At 42.6% G+C, this 17,892-nt stretch overlaps 1 long non-coding RNA gene across 4 annotated transcripts in view; it reads right to left on the reverse strand.

Annotated features, from left to right (window-relative positions):
• Positions 1–15,669, reverse strand: part of LOC136840960 (uncharacterized) — a 53,974-nt gene extending 38,305 nt beyond the window's left edge. For 2 of the 4 annotated variants that reach the window (XR_010853802.1, XR_010853801.1), the window contains exon 1: positions 15,505–15,669. This is a non-coding gene — a long non-coding RNA (uncharacterized lncRNA). The remainder of the gene's footprint in view (positions 1–15,504) is intronic. The other 2 variants (XR_010853799.1, XR_010853800.1) reach the window with 2 other exon arrangements.
• Between the last annotated feature and the right edge of the window lie 2,223 nt (positions 15,670–17,892).

Below are 17,892 nucleotides of genomic sequence, written 5' to 3' on the forward strand. Positions count from 1 at the left end.
CTAGTTGGAGTGTGTCGGGGCCAGCGAACTTCCAGCGGGCCCCCCAGCTGCTGGTCGCTTGCCGACCTCGGGCTTTCTGTTCTCTCCGGCTGGCCTCGAGAGCCCTTTGCCTAGTTGGCGTGTGCCATGGCCAGAGCGAACTTCCAGCGGCCCCCCAACTGCTGGTCGCTTGCCAACCTCAGCCGTTCCATGCTCTCTGGCTGGTCTCGAAGAGCCCTTGGCCTAGTTGGCATGTGCCGGGGCCAGAGAACTTCCAGCGGCCCCCCAACCGCTGGTCGCTTGCTGACCTCAGGAGTTCCGTTCTCTCCAGCTGGTCTCAGAGAGCCTTCAGCCTAGTTGGCGTGTGCCAGGGCCAGTGAACTTCCAGCAGCCCCCAACTGCTGGTCACTTGCCGACCTCAGGCGTTCCGTGCTCTCCAGCTGGTCTCGGAAAGCCCTCCACCTAGTTGGCTTGTACCAGGGCCAGCGAATTTCCAGCGCCCCACCAACCGCTGGTCGCTTGCCGACCTCAGACGTTCTGTTCTCTCCGGTGGTCTCAGAGAGCCGTCGGACTAGTTGGCGTGTGCCAGGACCAGCGAACTTACAGCGGGCCCCCAACTGCTGGTCGCTTGCCAACCTCCTCGCTTTGCTCTGGCTTCTTTGCCGGCCAGCCGCCCCAACCGCTGTCATTGCTTGCCTGGTCTCAGAGAGCCCTCAGCCTAGTTGGCGTGTGCCTGGGCCAGGGAATTTCCAGCAGGTCCCCAACCTGGTCGCTTGCCAACCTTCTCTCCGGCTGGTCTCAGAGAGCCTCCTCAGCTGCCTAGTTGGCGAGTCTCCGGCTGACCCAACTGCCAGTCGCTTGCCGTGATCTCCAGAGGGTCTCGAAGAGCCCTCACCCTAGTTGGCGTGTGCCTGGGCCAGTGAACTTCCAGCGGCCCCCCAACCGTTAGTTCCTTGCCAACCTCAGGCATTCCGTGCACTCCGGCTGGTCTCAGAGAGCCCTTGACCAATTTGGCTTGTACCAGGGCCAGCGAACTTTCAGTGGCCCCCCAACCGCTGGTAGCTTGCCGACCTCAGCATTCCGTGCTCTCCAGCCAGTCTTGCAGAGCCCTCAGGCTAGTTGGCGTGTGTTGGGGCCAGCGAACTTCCTGTGGCCCCGCAACCGATGGTTGCTTGCTGGGGCAAGGAATCTTCCAGCGGACCGCCAACTGCTGTTCGCTTGCCAACCTCAGGTGTTCCGTTCTCTCCGGCTGGTCTCGGAGAACCCTCAGCCTAGTTGGCGTGTGCCGGGGCCAATGAACTTCCAGCAGCCCCCAACTGCTGGTCGCTAGTCGACCTCGGGCTTTCCGTGCTCTCTGGTCGGTCTCGGAGAGCCCTCGGCCTAGTTGGCGTGTGCCGGGATCAGCGAACTTCCAGTGCCCCCCCAACCACTGGTCACTTGCCGACCTTGGGTGTTCCATGCGCTCCGACTGGTCTCAGATAGCCCTCGGCCAATTTGGAGTGTACCAGGGACAGCGAACTTCCAGTGGCCCCCAACCACTGGTTGCTTGCCAACCTCGAGCGTTCGGTGCTCTTCGGCAGGTCTCGGAGAGCCCACGGCCAATTTAGAGTGTACCAAGGCCAGCAAACTTACAGTGGCCCCCCCAACCACTGGTCAATTGCCGACCTCGGGTGTTCCATGCTCTCCAGCCAGTCTCGGAGAGCCTGCGGCCAATTTGGCGTGTACCAGGGCCAGCAAACTTCCAGCAGCCCCCCAACCGCTGGTCGCTTGCAAACCCTGACCGTTCCATTCTCTCTGGCAGATCTCAGAGAGCCTTCGAAATAGTTGGCGTGTGCCGGGGCCAGCGAACTTCCAGTGGCCCCCCAAACGCTGATCGCTTTCTGACCTCAGGCGTTCCGTGGTCTCAAGGCGGTCTAAGAAAGCCCTTGGCCTAGTTGGCGTGTGCCGGGGGCCAACGGAATTCCAGCAGCCCCCAACCGCTGGTTGTGTGCCGACCTCGGGCGTTCTGTTCCCTGTGCCATAGTTGGCGTGTGCCTGGGCCAGCGAAATTCCAGAGGCCCCGCAACCACTGGTCACTTGCCAACCTGGTCTGGAGATCCTGGCCTGTTCTCCCTGGGCCACGAACTTCCAGCGGTCTCAGAGAGTCCTCGGCTGGTCTCAGAGAGCTGGAGTGTGCTGAGGCCAGCAAAATTCCAGCAGTCCCCAAACACTGGTCACTTGCCGACTTCGGGTGTTCTGTTCTCTCCGGCTGGTCTCGGAGAGCCCTCGGCTTAGTTGGTGTGTGCCGGGCCCAGCGAACTTCCACCGGCCACCAACCGCTAGTTGCTTGCCTGACCGGGCATTCCGCGGCTGCCACCAACCGCTGGCCGGTCTCGAGATCCCTTAGCCTAGTTTGCGGATGGCTGGCCAGCGCGCTTCCAGCAGCCTCCCAACCACTGGTCGCTTGGCACCTCAGGCGTTCCGTGCTTCCAGCTGGTCTTGGAGAGCCCTCGGCCTAGTAGGCGTGTGCCAGGCCCAGCGAACTTCCAGCTGCCCCCCAACCGCTGGTCGCTTGCCGACCTCAGGCGTTCTGTTCCCTGCGGCCAGTCACGGAGCGCCTTCGGCCTAGTTGGCGTGTGCCGGGTCAGCGAACTTCCAGCGGCCCCACAACCGCTGGCTTGCCGACCTCGGGCGTTCTGTTCTCTCAGCTGGCCTCGGAGAGCCCTTTGCCTAGTTGGCGTGTGCCATGGCCAGCGAACTTCCAGTGGCTCCCTGACCACTGGTCTCTTGCCGACCTCAGGCAATCCAAGCTCTCCGGCTGGTCTCGGAGAGCCCTCGGCTTAGTTGGTGTGTGCTGGGACCAGAGAAGTTCCAGAGGCCCCAACCGCTGGTCACTTGCCGACCTCAGGTGTTCCATGCTCACCGGCTGGTCTCAAAGAGCCCTCGCCGAGTTGTTGTGTGCCAGGGCCAGCGAACCTCAAGCATCCCCCCAACCCCTGGTCACTTGCCGACCTTAGGCATTCCGTTCTCTCCGTCCAGTCTCCGAGAGCCCTCAGCTTAGTTGGCGTGTGCGGGGCCAGCAAAATTCCAGTGGGCCCCCCCAAACGCAGGTCACTTGCCGACTTCAGACTTTCCGTTCTCTCCGGCTGGTCTCGGAGAGCCCTCAGCTTAGTTGGCATGTGCCGGGGCCAGCAAACTTCCAGTGGCCCCCAGCCGCTGGTCGCTTGCTGACCCTCGGTGTTCTGTTCTCTCCAGTCGGTCTCGGAGATCCCTCGGCCTAGTTGGCATGTGCCTGGCCCAGCGAACTTCCAGCAGCCTCCCAACCACTGGTCGCTTGTCGACCTCAGGCGTTCCGTTCTCTCCGTCTGGTCTCAGAGAGCCCTCGTCCTAGTTGGCGTGTACTGGGGCCAGCGAACTTCCAGTGGCCCCCCAACCGCTGGTCGCTTGCCAACCTCAGGCGTTCTGTTCCCTGTGGCCAGTCATGGAGCGCCTTCAGCCTAGTTGGCGTGTGCCGGGCCAACGAACTTCCAGCGGCCCCACAACCGCTGGTTGCTTGCCCACCTCGGGCATTCCATGCTCTCTGGCTGGTCTCGGAGAGCCCTTGGCTTAGTTGGCATGTGGCAAGGCCAGCGAACTTCCAGCGGCTCCCTGACCACTGGTCTCTTGCCAACCTCGGGCAATCCATGCTCTCCGGCTGGTCTCGTAGAGCCCTCGGCTTAGATGTATTGTGCTGGGGCCAGAGAAACCCAGAGGCCCCCCAACCACTGGTCACTTGCCAACCTCGGGTGTTCCATGCTCACCGGCTGGTCTCCGAGAACCCTCAGCTGAGTAGTTGTGTGCCAGGGCCAGTGAACCTCCAGCAGTCCCCCAACCCCTGGTCACTTACCGACCTTGAGCATTCCGTTCTCTCTGTCCAGTCTCAGAGAGCCCTCGGCTTAGTTGGCGTGTGCCAGGGCCAGAAACTTCCAGTGGCCCCCAACTGCTGGTCGCTTGCTGAGCCTCGGCGTTCCATTCTCTCCGGTTGGGCTCAGAGATCCCTCAGCCTAGTTGGCGTGTGCCTGGCCCAGCAAACTTCCAGCGGCCTCCCAACCACTGGTCGCTTGCCGACCTCAGGCGCTCTGTTCTCTCCGGCCAGTCTCGGAGAGCCCTCATCTTAGTAGGTGTGTACCGGGGCCAGCGAACTTCCAGCGGACCACCAACCACTGGGCACTTGCCGACCCTCGGCATTTAGTGCTCTCCGGCTGGGCTCGGAGAGCCCTTGGCCTAGTCGGCGTGTGCCAGGCCAGCAAACTACCAGCGGCCCCCCAACCGCTGGTCGCTTGCCGACCTCGGGCGTTCCATGCTCTCCGGATGGTTTCATAGAGCCCTCGGCCTAGTTGGTATATGCCAGGGCCAGTGAACTTCCAGTGACCCCCCAACCACTGGTTACCTGTTGACCTCGGGTGTTCCTTTCTCTCCGGCTGGTTTCGGAGAGCCCTGGCCTTGTTGACATGTGCTTGGGCCAGCGAACTTCCAGCGGCCCCCCAACCGCTGGTCGCTTGCTGATCTCCGTTGTTCCCTTCTCTCCGGCTGGTTTCGGAGAGCCCTCGGCCTAGTTGGCGTGTGCTGTGGCCAGTGAACTTCCAGTGGCCCCCCAACAGCTGGTTGCTGGCTGACCTCAGGCGTTCCGTTCTCTCCAGCCAGTCTTGGAGAGCCCTCGGCCTAGTTGGCCTGTGCCAGGGCCAGCGAACTTCCAGCAGCGCCCCAATCGATGGTCGCTTGCCAATCTCAGAACGTTCTCGGAGAGCCTTCAGCCCAGTTGGCATATGCCAGGGCCAACGAACTTCCAGCGGCCCCCCAACCGCTGGTTGCTTGCCGACCTCAGGCATTCTGTTCTCTCCTGCTGGTCTCGGAGAGCCCTCGGCCCAGTTGGTGTGTGCCAGGCCCAGCCAACTTCCAGCGGCCCCCCACCTGCTGGTTGCTTGCCAGCCTCGGGAGTGGGTCCTCTTCCCCCATCAGGAGGAGCCAGATACCTTCTGACAGTCGTCAACCACTCCACCAGGTGGCCCGAAGCCATGCCCATGGAAGAAGCCACCTCCAGTGCGTGCATGGAAGCCATCCTCTCCAGCTGGATCAGCCAGTTCGGTGTCCCAGACGAGATAACAGACAGGGGACCCGCTTTCCTGTCCCGAGCTGTGGATCACCCTGGCACGCCTAATGGGGACCACTCACCACAGCACAACCACCTACAACCCCACAGCCAACGGAATGGTGGAAAGATTCCACAGGTCTCTGAAGGCGTCCCTCACGGCTCGTTGCTCCTCCGAAAATTGGAAATAGCAGCTGCCCTGGTTCCTCCTCGGGTTGGAAACTCGTCGCATTGGACAGGGACGACAGAGGGATGCAGAGGCTCCGTGACAGGGTTGGAAAGTTCGCCCCCTGCCAAAGGACATTCACCAACAGGACATCCCCCTTCATGCCCCCCCGGCTATCCTCCGCCACCCACGTCTTCATCAGGGACGACGCTGTATGCTCACCCTTAACTAGACACTACAGAGGACCTTTCCTTGTACTGGAAAGGAACAAGGCAGCATTCCGAATAGCCATCCACGGGCAGGAAGACTGGATATCTATAGATAGTCTCAAACCCACATTCCTGGAGGAGGGCAATGGAGGCAGACCCCAAAGCTTCCCGCAGGATGTGGCACCCCCTCGGACAGCCCCGGGTAAAGGAAGGAGGCGTGGGTGTCTCCGGAAAACCCAGAAACCAGACAGAAAGGCACCCCAAAAAAACCGCTCCAAAGGACACCGAGGAAGGTGATCACCCTCTCCAGTTGACATCTAGAAAGCGAGGCCCCCTTTGTCACCCCAGCAGATGCCTGCTTTGATCAGACGTTGCCTCCATCTTGGGGGGGAGTATTGTAAAGTCCCTGCTCAACCCGTTCTCTATAGAGAACATCCTGTGGTGCCTTCATGTCGACCTAGGGTCGATCAGAATATATGTTTATCACCATAATTGTAAATTGTATATTTACTGTCTTTCTAAAAAATCATGCTTTATGTACAAGTAGCGAATTATTTATGTTATGCATCAGACATCTTTGATCACTGTGTTTTCTGTATGAACCTGTCCTGTTTTTGTAAAGAATTAGTTTGACCTTAGGTCACCTGTAAATCTTTGTACCCGTGGTCTCTGTAATGTACGCAGACATCCGCATCCTGCTTTATAAGTGGTTCGCTTCATTAATAAACTAGCAGTACTTGTCCTCCTGCTCATTATTTTGCACCTCTCTCACAAGGTCCCTTACAAAACCTATCACTAAAAACTACATAATATAGGTCAGTGGACAAAATCTACCACCAAAAAGTACAAAAATTGAGGTCAGTGGACAAAACCTATCAACAAAAACTACATGGCATAGTTCAGTGGGCAAAACCTATCCTCAAAAACTAAATAACATAGGTCAGTGGACAAAATCTATCCCCAAAAACTACAAAAATATACATCAGTGTACAAAACCTATTCCCAAAAACTACAAAAATATACATCAGTGTACAAAACCTATTCCCAAAAACTACATAATATAGGTCAGTGGACAAAATCTATCACCAAAAACTACAAAAATAGAGATCAGTGGACAAAATCTATCACCAAAAACTACATGATATACTTCAGTGGAGACAACCTATCACCAAAGGCTACATGATATAGTTCAGTGGAAAAAACCTATCCCCAAAAACTACATTATGTAGGTCTGTGGAAAAAATCTATCACCAAAAACTACAAAAATACAGTTCAGTGAACAAAACCTATTCCCAAAAGCTACATGATATAGTTCAGTGGACAAAATCTATCACCAAAAACTACAAAAATTTACGTCAGTGGACAAAACCTATCACCAAAAACTACATAATATACTTCAGTGGAGAAAACTTATAACCAAAAACTACATGATATAGTTCAGTGGACAAAACCTATCCCCAAAAAGTACATAATAAAGGTCAGTGGATAAAACCTATCCACAAAAACTACATAATATAGGACAATGGAAAAAATCTATCACCAAAAATTACAAAAATATAGATCAGTGGACAAAACCTATTCCCATAAAACTACATAATATAGGTCAGTGGACAAAATCTATCACCAAAAACTACAAAAATATAGATCAGTGGACAAAACCTATTCCCATAAAACTACATAATATAGGTCAGTGGACAAAATCTATCACCAAAAACTACAAAAATATAGATCAGTGGACAAAACCTATCCCAAAAACTACATAATATTGTTCAGTGGACTAAACCTATCCCCAAAACCTACATAATATAGTTCAGTGGACAAACCTATACCCAAAAACTACATGATATAGTTCAGTGGCCAAAACGTATCACCAAAAACTACATGATATAGTTCAGTGGCCAAAACCTATCAACAAAAACTACATAATATAGGTCAGTGGACAAAACCTATCCCAAAAGCTACATCATATAGTTCAGTGGACAAAACCTATCCCAAAAACTACATAACACAGGTCAATGGACAAAACATATCACCAAAAACTGCATAATATAGGATAATGGACAAAATCTATCAACGAAAATTACAAAAATATAGATAAGTGGACAAAACACATCACCAAAAACTACATAATATAGGTCAGTGGACAAAATCTATCACCAAAAGCTATAAAAATATAGATCAGTGGACAAAACCTATCCCCCAAAACTACATAATATTGTTCAGTGGACTAAACCAATCCCCAAAACCTACACAGTATAGTTCAGTGGACAAACCTATCCCCAAAAAAACTACATAAGATAGGTCAGTGGACAAAATCTTTCACCAAAAAAAAAATACAAAATATGGATCAGTGATATATAAGAAACTCCTATCACCAAAAACTGTTAAGTCATTTGTAAAGTCTCTATGAACATATTTGTAAAGTCTCAGTTTTCTGAAGAAAACCTATCACCAAATTTAATCTATGTAAAGTCATTTGTGTACCATGTAAAAGATTGTATCTCTGCTGAACGTAAAGTAAAAATTCGTTATTTGTAAAGTCACCTTTTTGCTCCCATTGTATTCCTCAGGTGCTACGCAAGGTTTAAACCTGGGATCATGAATAAAGCCCCATTTTAAAACTACATAATTTGGACAAAACATGTCACCAAAACTACAAAAATATAGATCACTGCAAAACCTATCGTACATAATATGGTTCAGTGGAAAAACCTCCAATCATTTAAAAAATCTATCACCAAAAATTACAAAATATAGATCAGTATATAATTGTTTATCCCAAAAACTACAAAAATATATATCAATTTGATTTGTGTACCAGTGTATTCTTCATAATTGCAGGGATCAAGAAAATTGTATAGTTCAAAAACCTATCACCAAAAATTACATGATATAGTTTGGATATCCCCAAAAACCACATAATATAGGTCAGTGGACAAAACCTGTATTTATTGTTAATTATTATCACCAAAAACTACAAAACATAGTTCAGTCACCCTATTCTCAAAAACTGCATAATATAGTTCACTAGAGAAAACCTCCCATTGATATAGTTCGGGACCAAGCCTAGAAAATTATATAATATAGGTCAGCCGACAAAAATATAAAAAACTGCAGAAAATGGATCATGAATAAAAGCAGCAAAAACTTATAATACATTTACACTGGACAAATCTTATTTTTGCAGCCTATCCCCAAAAACTGCATAATATAGGCTAGTGGACAAAACATGTCACCAAAAACTACAAAAATAAAGATCAAAATATAAAAAACTACATAATATAACACTAGACAAAAACCTATCACCAAAAACTACATAATATGGTTCAGTGGACAAAACCTATCAAGAAAAACTACATAATATAGGTCAGTGGACAAAATCTATCACCAAAAATTACAAAAATATAGATCAGTGGACAAAACATATCACCAAAAATTACATAATATAGGTCAGTGGACAAAACATATCACCAAAAACTACAAAAATATATATCAATGGACAAAACCTATCACCAAAACTACATGATATAGTTCAGTGGACTAAACCTATCACCAAAAACTACATAATATAAGTCAGTGGACAAAATCTATTACCAAAATCAACAAAAATATAGTTCAGTGGGCAAAACCTATCACCAAAAATTACATGATATAGTTCAGTGGACAAAAACTATCCCCAAAAACCACATAATATAGGTCAGTGGACAAAACCTGTCACCAAAATTACATAATATAGGTCAGTGGACAAAACTTATCACCAAAAACTACAAAAATATAGTTCAGTTGGCAAAACCTATCCTCAAAAACTAAATAATATAGGTCAGTGGAAAACCTCCCCAAAAACTATCATATAGTTCAAAAAGTACAAAAATTATATAATATGATCAGTGGACAAAATCTATCCCCTAAATCATACCTATCCCCAAAACTAATATACATTTCAGTGGACAAAACTTATATCCACTAAAACTGCATAACCTATCCCCAAAAACATTGGCTAGTGGACAAAATCTATCACCAAAAACTACAAAAATAAAGATCAATGGACAAATCCTATCCCTAAAAACTACATAATATAACTCATTAGACAAAACCTATCACCAAAAAGTACAAAAATATAGATCAGTGGACAAAACCTATCCCGAAAAACTACATGATATACAGTAGGTCAGTGGACAAAATCTATCACCAAAAACTACAAAAATATAGATCAGTGGACAAAACCTATTCTCAAAAACTGCATAATATAGTTCACTAGACAAAACCTCCCCAAAAGCTACATGATATATTCAGTGGACAAAGCCTATCCCCGAAAATTATATAATATAGGTCAGTGGACAAAATCTATCACCAAAAACTACAGAAATATAGATCATCAGTGGGCAAACCTATCCCCAAAAACTACATAATACATTTCACTGGACAAATCTTATCACCAAACACTACATGATATAGTTCAGTGGACAAAACCTATCCCCAAAAACTGCATAATATAGGCCAGTGGACAAAATCTATCACCAAAAACTACAAAAATAAAGTCCAATGGACAAAACCTATCAACAAAAACTACATAATATAGGTCAGTGGACAAAATCTATCACCAAAAATGACAAAAATGTAGATCAGTTGACAAAACCTATCCCCAAAAACTACATAATATAGTTCACTGGACAAAACTTATTCCTAAAAACTACATGATATAGTTCAGTGGACAAAACCTATCACCAAAAACTATATAATATAGTTCAGTGGACAAAACCTATCCCCAAAAACTACATAATATAGGTTAGTGGACAAAATCTATCACGAAAACTATAAGAATATAGATCAGGGGACAAAACCTATCGCCAAAAGCTACATAATATAGGTAAGTTGACAAAACCTATTACCAAATACTACAAATATATAGATCAATGGACAAAACATACCACCAAAAACTACATAATATTGGTCAGTGGACAAAATCTGTACCAAAAACTACAAAAATATAGTTCAGTAGACAAAACATATTGCCAAAAACTACATAATATAGGTCAGTTGACAAAACCTATCACCAAATACTACAAAAATATAGATCAGTGGACAAAACATAACGCTGAAAACTAAATAATATTGGTCAGTTGACAAAACCTATCACCAAAAACTATAAATATATAGATCAGTGGACAAAACCTATCATCAAAAACTACATAATATTGGTCAGTTGACAAAACCTATCACCAAAAACTACAAAATATAGATCAGTGGACAAAACATATCACCAAAAACTACATAATATAGGACAATTGACAAAATCTGTCACCAAAAACCACAAAAATATAGTTAAGTAGACAAAACCTACTGCCAAAAACTACATAATATAGGTCAGTTGACAAAACCTATCACCAAAAACCACAAAATTATAGGTAAGGGGACAAAACCTATTGCCAAAAACTACATAATATAGGTCAGTTGACAAAACTTATCACCAAAAACTACAAAAATATAGATCAGTGGACAAAACATATCACCAAAAACTACATAATATAGGACAATGGACAAATTTATTACCAAAAACTACAAAAACATAGTTCAATAGACAAAACCTAACACCAAAAACTACAAAAATATAGATAGTGGACAAAACATATCAAAAACTACATAATATAGGACAATGGACAAAATCTGTCACCAAAAACTACAAAAATATAGTTCAGTGGACAAAACCTATCCCCAAAAACTACATGATATAGTTCAGTGGACAAAACCTATCCCCAAAAACTGCATAATATAGGTCAGGGGACAAAATCTATCACCAAAAACTACACAAATATAGTTCAGTGGACAAAACCTATCCCCAAAAACTACATGATATAATTTACTGGACCAAACCTGTCACCAAAAACTACATAATATAGGTCAGTGGACAAAATCTATCACCAAAAACTTCAAAAATATTGTATAGTGGACAAAACTTATCACCAAAAATTACAAAAATATAGTTCAGAAGACAAAACCTTATCCCCAAACACTTATATTTAGTTCAGTGGACGAAACCTATCCCCAAAAGTATAAAAATGTAGTTCAGTGGAGAAATTCTATCCCAAAGAATTAAACTATTCAGACAAAATACAAAAATCTTTCGCCTATCCGCAGCGTAGATACGGGTCATAGGATTTAATGAACATTTTAGTATTAGACTTTTTTTTTATTTTATGGCAGATATTCTCACATGCTTTTAGTCACCAAAGTAACTGGCAGAATACAGAACTTATGATTCTCTTTGTTCATGCTACTAATCTTACTTAAGAGACTTTTCCAATGTTATTCAGCCTAATTAATTGCCCTTTTACCTTGTTCGTATTTACGAGTCCAGTGAGGAACGATTTTTCAAACTTTTCACGTCTCAACCAGTGATATCCTGCTTTTCATTTTCTGTGAGGTGTGTATGTCATTTTTTATGAGGTGGATGGTGTTAATTTTCTAGAAAGTTTGCTTTATTTACGCGAGACAGCCACGTTTGACTGGCATCTGTACAATACTTGTAATATTTTAAGGATTTTTAAAAACAGGCAAAGTTTAATGGTGTGTGTCTTGGGTAAAAATTGTACATTGTGTGTGTGTGTGTGTGTTAAAATATTAAAAAACAATGGATTCGGTATTGTTTTTTTTAGTGTCTTGAAGTCAATATTTGGATAACAACACCATATTTGGAGATGTGCAGGTTCTGAACATTGTCATTACCCTTGGCTACTTTGGAAGCAAAGTAATTTTAAAAGTGAAATAGTATAGTTTATTCCGATAGCTTTTTAAATCTGATTCGGATAAATATCATTATGTTGGAAATTTTTAGTCAGCTCATTGTAAACTCCATTAGGTCTAACAATAATGGGAACCACTGTAACCAGACTGCCAGTACATTTTGCACCTTAGTCCTCAGGGTCAGGTTGCTGTGGGGGCTGGGAGCAAGGGGCAGGGATTTACATTTCCTGGGGAATATCGACAAAGACGGCGACGAGTAACCTAATATTGTTGTTGATATATGGCCCCTTAAGTCCAGTGGAGCAAAACCCCCCATTCGAGTATGATGTGACGTCCTAGGCTTGGTTTGATTGGGAGAGGTTAGGTTAAAATACAGCCATGTATCCCACTCTATATTAAATGACCAGTTTGGTCAGCTAAGACTGGCAGGGTTGCATTCAGGCAGGACATACTGTTCTTGGGTAGGCTGGGTTATTGGGAAGGCTGGTAATGATGCATCACTGCACTTCACTCTACGATTTATGTAACCCTGGGTCAGTTGTGTGTGGCAAGCTGTGTGGATAAAGGTTAAAGGCTTTGCCCTCCTAGGCTTCCCAACACTCCCGGATTCACCGGATTTCTCCCTTATTTCTCCCGAAATGACTTCAAAACCTCCTGGAATTTTAGAAAAATGTTTTAAGTAAAATGGGATTTCCATTTTTAAGAAATTGTTAGCAGGGCCAAAGAAAAGTGTAATATATATATATATATATATATATATATATATATATATATATATATATATATATATATATATATATATATATATATATATATATATATATATACATGTATATATATATATATATATATATACATATATATATACATATATATATATATGTACATATATATATACATATTATATATACTGTATTGTATATATATATATAAAACATATTATATACATTATTTATATATATGAAAATACATGCACCTATATATATATTTTATATATACATATATATTACATATATATATTTATATAATATATTATATTTATATATATATATATATATATATATATATATATATATGTATATATAATATATATATATAAATATATATGTGTGTGTGTGTTTTTCATTCTTCTCACTGTATTGTTTCTAAGTTAAAACAATTTTGTATTATTTAATGATGAAAAACTCGGCACCTTATTTTCAAATGGATTACAGCTTTTGCAAGTATAGCATTTAGGTAAATGATATATTTCATAAGTTACGTAACGCTTTGTACTGTGTGCGCGCGATTTCCCGGATTTCTAGATCAGGTAGTCGGCAAGCCTACTGGTCAAGGTACAACCTGTCCTGTCTAAGCTACGTTGAGAAGCATCCTAGGTTAACGGGTAAATGTTTATTTCAATAGGTCTACCACGACCACTCGCAAGAGCGCCGTATTTAGGCCAGCCGAAAATTAATGATTAAACAAAGAAAAGCCGCTAAATATCTCGGTAACAGTAATTTTGCCAGAGCTTTTAACTTGGTTTTCATATTAAGTATAATACGGAGACTTATGAGCACAACATATAAACTCCAATATCGAGTTGTGGTAGTAAAGCTAAACTATTCTGTTTAATGTATTAACTTGTCCAAAACCCAGTTCCCCACTGTTGTTCCCCTCGTTATTTGGGTGGGGGAAGCAGTGTTTAATTGGTTAAAAAGCATTACCAACGGAAATCAATGTAAAATTCGCCAAAGTATCACCAAAACCTTTCAGATAAACTTCATTTTACATTCGGACTCAATTATACGAAGAGAGCACAATGAATCTAACAGGTTTGTCATAATGCTCAGTGCATAAGTCACAGAAAAGTCTATCTAACGTTCTTCTAAACAAAAAGAACAATTGAATACACGGCACCAAACTCTTCATCAACTATATCCAGGAATTAAAATGGTTTGAAAACTTTTAAGATATCTGGGCTAAACCAAAGGAATGCCTTATCGGAGAACGTTTCATAATTAGTTGTAGCACGAATAGTCTTGATGAGCTCTTCTGTGAAATTAAAACTACCAGACTGTTTAAAGCGTGTTTAGAGACACGCAAACTTCTGCCAAGGGTAAGAAATTTCCCCATCCCAATAAAAAAAAAAAAAAAAACCATGGTGTAAACTCCATCCCTGCATCCTGATCTGTCATTCTCAAAATCTAATCACTTGTTGCCAAACGTTTGGTAAAACATTTTTTCTTGGAAAGAATCTATACAATTTTCTTTTTCCAGAATTCTACTAACAAAAAAAGATTCCCGGAGGCAGGTTTCTCTTAATCCATGCAAACTTTTAATGTAATCCTGCTAATCAGTAAATAGAAAATTCCTGTCTTCAGATTTTTCAGAAAACCCAATAGATACATCTTGGGTAAAATTTGTACATAGATTTTTGCATAATCCTACTTACCAACAGAAAAATAACTACATTCACAGCCAAATATCCGCCAAAACCTAGTCACATGTCAATCAAGGCTCACATTTAATACATTGATAAAAATCCATACATGACTTTTTGGGTAATCCTGATAACATAAGAAAAAAAATCCTGCAATCAGATCCGGTTTTCTCAGTAACCTAATCACATGTTCCTAGTTACGAAGCCTACCTTTGACAACAGTTCCGTAAAAATCCTAAAGAAACTTTTTTCACAGATTATCCTGCTAACAAATAATCAGAGGCAGCGTAACCGAATCAATGATAATTATAACCTCCTTGCAAAGTGATAATAAACTTTGACAAAATAATAAAATTACTGTAGAAGAACAAAGAGCACGTCTTCTCCACAAGCAATTGGTTAACCAAAGGAATAGATGGAATACTAAGTGATCAAACACTTACCGCCTTTACCAAGGTCTCGGGAATTAAGACCATCATATTCATCACACTAACAAAATCACATTTGGCTAAAAGCTTTTTCCAAAAGAATTGGGTACTGCCATGGTCAACTGTTCTTGTAATTAAGCTAAAACACACACACAAAGACCCGAGCAAAGGTAATAGCAGTAAACCATTTTCCTTAACCACCTACTTTTGCAAACTGCAGGAAAAAGTGGTCGGTGCCATAATAATGTGGAAAAAACCTGCGATTCTAAATCAGATTAGGCCTAAAAATAACATCAATATTTGATTCGCTGACTCGCTTATATCATATATGCAGAGGCTCTGAGGTAAGCAGGCTAACTAGCCTACAGCTATTTTCATCGACCTTCTAACAGCATTTAATGCAATGTGAGACAATTTTGAAAACAATTCATGTAATATTAGCTGGAACTTGCCGATTTCCATAATAGGCTTCTTAACAGAAGTCACTTTCGTTGGACGTATGTAAAATCTTTCACGCAGGCCTGTTGCGCTCACAGATGTCACCTACTAACCACACTGTCACACAAAGAGTTACTGACTGAACTCTGAACTTAGGCTCTTCATACGACGACAGATTGACAGTCAAGACAAACGCTCTCTTGTCTCTGATTGGGTAGTTGTACAAACGCTATATTTTAGCAGCCACGCCAGACTTCTAACAAAAACAAGTCATTGTTAATATGTGACATCTAAAATGTGCTAGTGTATCCTTTGCATTTCACCCTGCACGAAATCACGCGGTAACTGGTCAGATCAACAACTAACCATAAGAGATGTTGATTTCGACATGCTATTACTAGTCTTTCTATGCATAGTATGGTTACTTGTATTCTCATTCGTAACAACGTGAAACAGGAATTTTCAGTTAGTAAATGAAGATTTTCTATTTTCGGTAACGCAGGGATTGCCGCGAGCGGGCATCAAAACGATCTCGTAGACGGAAAACGAGAGAAGAGTTTTCACAATTGAAAAACTGAGAAGGAAAATGATGAAATTCATTAGGAATACGGAAATAAAGAAAAATCTGAGGGAGAACGATACGGAAAATCCAGCAGTAATGGAGTGTGGATATCGTGGACAAGGTCGATGTATCCACACTGGTTGATGAAACGTAAATAAGAAAAAAAAACTGGAGGAGCGGGATAAAGAAAGATTAAGATGTTGAAAATATGGCTAAGTTAACATTCTGACGTGAAAAGAACTTATTTGTCTTTGTGGTATCTCAGAAGATGAGACTTTCTCTGAACGTGGATTCAGCATCCAGATACCACATGCAGTGTAATGAAACTACATAAATAGTATTTAAAGTATCGACATCATATCACCGAGTAAAGGAAAATGTCATCTTTAGATATGACAATTGTAAGAGAATGGGTTTCACGTCAATACCCCCAGAAAAATCTGAGGATGTTGCAGACACTCTAAGAAAAAGATGACTAATATCAGCACAGAGGTGAACCGAGTAATTCATTGAAATAAATGGAAAATGGGAGATATGAGCAAATACATAGGAACAATCTATGCGGACAAATTTAAACTAAAACAGAATACAAAAGGGCAAAAATCGATTGACTCCGCAGCGAGAGCTTCTGAACAGGAAGAAATTCCAATAGGCTGTGGAAAGCACGTAGAAAATAGACATTTACTCGTGGAGTTTTCCGACAGGATAGAGTTACAGTAGAAAAGGACAGACATAAACTATCCAGCTGACGAAAAAGGAGCGAAAAAAGACCTCAATGATCATGATAACGAATTTACCAGAAGACAGAAAAGACAATCTGCTGGAAAATATAAAAGATAAGAGCCTGCGGCTAAAAGGTCTCGTAAAATATGAGAATGTCTTCAAATAGGTTAATATGCTGAAATCTAAAACCAAATGGATGGAGCATTGAATGATAATGGTCACGCATTCACGGTTATATAATCGTATATGATAAGTTTATGCAGCTAGACAGTGTTGCAGTGTCTTTGACGTATACCTTAAAATGCCACGCTTCAGATGACAGAAGTTTGGGCATAAGCATGGCGAAAGTGGTGAACCACCTCATTTGGCCTCTACATCTATCAACTGTGCGATTTGCACCAAGTCTGGGGATACATATCAGGTAAGAAGCCTTTCCAGTCAAAGAAATTTTCTTTTTTTTCTAACGAATATCCATCCTCCCTCTATATCAAAACAGGCACTTGAAGCCAACAAATCCCAATGCAGAGTTTCCTCGTTTTCTCCTTCTTGGACTACTCGTAAATTGTGATTATAATTATTTATACTGCTTATCACTAAATTTGAGACAAACCCATAGAACCATAAATAACATACAATTGATACTGTATAAAAAGTAAAGGTTTACATGACGAAATTATACAGCAGATTCTTGAATATTCATTAGGGGCAGAATTTGATACAAAATGTACGTACAACATGCATGTATCCATAACAGTTCGTACACACACACACACAAATATATATATATATATATATATATATATATATATATATATATATATATATATATATATATATATATATATACAGTATATATGTAGTAAAATTGTTTACAGCGAATTACAGGGAATGTCGTCTGCAGTTCGTTATAGGAATCATTCGTTATAAAAGGAGATACTTGAAATGACTGGATTACCTCTCTTGTTTTATACAGAATGAAATCCAGGCGATAAAGTATCGACCCTCCTAAGTGTATCATGATTTCTAATACATTTCAATAAAAGTCATTGTTAATTTAAGAATTGGATATATATTTTAATGTTTATAACAATATCAGAGTTATGTTTGTAGTTTTTTC

Source organism: Macrobrachium rosenbergii, chromosome 8 (genome assembly GCF_040412425.1).
Source record: "Macrobrachium rosenbergii isolate ZJJX-2024 chromosome 8, ASM4041242v1, whole genome shotgun sequence".
Lineage (NCBI taxonomy): Eukaryota > Metazoa > Arthropoda > Malacostraca > Decapoda > Palaemonidae > Macrobrachium > Macrobrachium rosenbergii.